Genomic DNA, 3955 nt, shown 5'->3' with positions numbered 1-3955 from the left:
AGCGAGGAGCAAAGACGTCTCATCAGGAGAAGTCGCCATACCGGTCTGTGTCAGATGTAGAAGAAAAGAGAACGACTCCCATCAGAGAAGACATCACTTGTGAGTCACTGGATCTCTAGAGGATCTGTCCCCTCTCCTGACAGGTCTTTTGTAGGAAATCCTTGTATTCCACATAAAGTCTTTAAGTACCCAGCACTAATAGACAAATGCGTGTTACTATTCCCGTTGACAAGAGGATGTGTCCCTACACAGTGTGATACTGTCAGGGATGGTTGGAGACTGTCAGTATGTAGGGACACAGTCCTTTGACAAGGGTAATCGTAACACCCATTTGTCATCGCTCACACAGAAAGGTGGTGTTCACTATAGACACGGCAGAGTGGCGGTGGGGAAGGTGGACCCAAAGTTGTGGAACAGCACAGGGCCTATGGTATACTTAATTTGCCACTTGTAACATCCACAGTCACGGCCCGTTGTCCTCACTCACCCCTCGACAACCGAGACAGCAGACGTCAGTGTTCTGGCCGGCGTCTCCCTTCTAGGAGATGCCCGCACTCGCTTCTGCTCTGTTTATGCAGGGTTCTATAGGGTACGCTCGCTCGTTCCCGGCCTTAACGGTCAGCGCGCACACATGAAATTAATTATAAATTACCCCCAGATCACCCTGGACTAAAAAAGGGCCCTGCTCTTTTACTCCTTGCCTGAGTGTTGTTGCGTATTCCCATGTTAGTCTTAGCAAATGGTCCCTTAGTCGTATCCTGTTCCCAGTGTTCCCATGCCCTGCTACCTGTATCCTGTATCCCGTGCTGTGTTTGTTCCTGAGGCTCTTCTAGTGTTGGATTCGTGTTGTACCATCTGTCTTGCCTGCTGTCATACACCATGTCTCGTGTCATTTGCCACGTCTGCTGTTATACATCACGTCTGGTATCATCTTACATAGTTTGTACGGTTGAAAAAATACACGTCCATCAAGTTCAACCAAGGGATGGGAAAAGGGAAGGTAAAAATTTCTACACACAAGAGCTTATATTTTTTTGTTCTAGGAAATTATCTAAGCCTTTTTTAAAGCCATCTACTGTTCCTGCTGTGACAGCTCCGGCGGTAGACTATTCCATAGATTCACAGTTCTCACAGCAAAGAAGGCTTGTCGCCTCTGCATGTTGAACCTTTCTTTTTCCAGACGGAGGGAGTGCCCCCTTGTTTTTTGAGGGGGTTTTACATGGAACAGGATTTCACCATATTTTTTGTATGTGCCATTAATATATTTATATAAGTTAATCATGTCCCCCCTTATTCGTTTTTTTTCAAGGCTAAATAGGTTTAGTTCTTTTAATCTTTCCTCATAACTTAGATTCTCCATGCCCCTTATTAGCTTCATTGCTCTTCTTTGTATTTTTTCTAACTCCAGGGCATCCTTTCTATGAACTGGAGCCCAGAGCTGAACTGCATATTCTAGATGAGGCCTCACTAATGCTTTGTAAAGTGGTAATATTTTAATCCTGTCCCGCTAGTCCATGCCTCTTTTAATACACGACAATATCTTGCTGGCCTTTGAAGCAGCTGTTTGACATTGCATGCTGTTATTTCGTTTATGATCTACAAGTGCACCCAGATCCTTCTCAACAAGTGACTCCCCCAGTGTAGCTCCCGCTAGGACATATGATGCATGCAGATTGTTCGTACCCAGGTGCATAACTTTACATTTATCTACATTAAACCTAATTTGCCAAGTGGACACCAAAAACTCTCAGTTTGCTATTAATCCCATCCTCTATATCATTAATAAATAAGTTGAATAATAGTGATCCCAGCACTGAACCCTGGGGTACATCACTTATAACCGGGGACGATTCAGAGTAGGAATCCTTGACCACAACTCTCTGGATACGGTCCTTGAGCCAATACTCAATCCAATTACAAACGATACTTTCTAAACCTATAGTCCTTAATTTACCCATTAGAAGTCTATGAGGGACAGTGTCAAATGCCTTTGCAAAGTCCAAAAATATCCACAGCGGCCCCTCTGTCTAGGCTTCTGCTCACCTTTTAAAAAAAAAACTAATTGGTTTGACAGCTTCTGTCCTTAGTAAAACCGTGCTGGCTGTCACTTATAATACAATTTTTTGTCACATAATTCTGTATATAGTCCCTCAATAGCCCCTCAAACATTTTCCCCACAATGGATGTTAAGCCTACTGGTCTATAATTACCCGGGGAAGACCTAGAGCCCTTTTTGAAAATAGACACCACATTTGCCCTGCGCCAGTCCCTTGGCACTATACCAGTCACTAGAGAATCTCTAAATATTATGAAGAGGGGGACAGAAATAACTGAACAAAGCTCTTTAAGAATTCTAGGGTGTAACCCATCTGGTCCTGGGGCCTTGAGTACATTTATTTTATTTAATTTAGCTTGAACCATATCTATATTCATCCAATTCAGTATATTAACTGATATATTAACAGCACTGGCCCCAGCTACATCAGCTGCTCCTTCTTCTGTTGTATATACAGAGCTGAAGAACCCATTTAGTAACTCTGCCTTCTCTTGATCCCCTGTGACCAACTCCCCATTACCACTATCTAGGGGTCCTACATGTTCAGACCTTGGCTTTTTTGCATTTATATCTTTGAATAATTTTTGGGGATTTGTTTTACTATCCTTGGCCACCTGCCTTTCATTTTGTATTTTCACTGATTTTTTTTAATCTTTTTAGGTCAACAGCACCACGGTTTCCCAGACAGTCTCCCACACTGGTACTAGCTAGGCCTTAAGCCGTGTAACTCCTGCGATCTGAAGAGAGCAGGCACATTCAGCTTAGATTGGCCATTGACAATGGCAACGCCGGTTGTCATACACCACATCTGGTGTCATCTGCCACGTCTGATATCATCCGCCACGTGTGGCGTCATCTACCTTCAAGTTCCATCTGTGCCTAAGCCTCCGCTACTGTCTGGACTATTATAGGTACTTTTGTGCTAGGACTTTGCATAGACTCTATAGACTGTTGTTTGGCCAGCTGCTACTCCGCTACAGCGGTGCGGCCTAGCGGGTCCACATACCCACGGATCGTGACATCACTGGTATGATATGATAACTAGGAAATATACGTCACTCTGGTATAGGGTGGTGCTCGAGTAGGATTCCACTCCTTAATACCAAGAACAAGAACTTGGTACTTAGGTTTTGCGATGAAATAATATTAATATTTTATTTCGCAATCCACTTATAAACATTTTCGGCCTACATAGGCCTTCATCAGATAATTCCATACAAAATAAAGCAAAAAGAAGTATAATAGCACAAGCATCAATAATATCAATGGAAAATACAAGTAGGACATATATGAGAACTATTTAAGCAAAAAACAAGGATCAAGCATAAGTGGGTAAAACTGACCATAAAATACTGTGCAAGTAATGTGTTTATACATTGCGTAGATGACATACAATATTAACTGTCATTGTTATATTACATCTCCTCACTTTAACAAGAAAAATGACCGAAACAGATTATCTCAAGCACATACATGTAAATAACGCAAAAGCTAAGTAATGAAGAATATCCCATAATGTATGTGACAGAAAAAAAGAAAGACATCTTACCGGATTGCTTGGGAACAAAATATACAAAACAAGTATAAGACTGCATATCGCTCTCTCACACAACGTCCGTTGCTGTAGTAAATGGCGCCAAGTCAAATTGTTTGTAGCGTGTATTTAAAGAGATTTCATCTCATGTGATCACTGATGTTGCTGACACGCAACGTCATAACGTGAACCCATCATGTGATCATCCAAAGTGAGACGAGGATATGACAGACAACTGTGCCTGGTAGGTCACATGATAATACAAACTGTAGTAACGTAACTAACATTAACACGTTAATTGTAATATAATAGAATTGTAGACGTTCCCGACAATGCGGCAAGATGATGTGGGCATCTTCTCAAAT

General features: G+C 42.0%; 1 pseudogene; it reads right to left on the bottom strand.

Moving 5' to 3' along the window:
* Positions 1-2715: 2715 nt before the first annotated feature.
* On the bottom strand, positions 2716-2834 carry LOC142746404 (5S ribosomal RNA; annotated as a pseudogene).
* Between the last annotated feature and the right edge of the window lie 1121 nt (positions 2835-3955).

Source organism: Rhinoderma darwinii, chromosome 2, assembly GCF_050947455.1.
Source record: "Rhinoderma darwinii isolate aRhiDar2 chromosome 2, aRhiDar2.hap1, whole genome shotgun sequence".
NCBI classification, from domain to species: Eukaryota; Metazoa; Chordata; class Amphibia; order Anura; family Rhinodermatidae; genus Rhinoderma; species Rhinoderma darwinii.
This window is presented reverse-complemented; position numbering and strand designations above follow the sequence as displayed.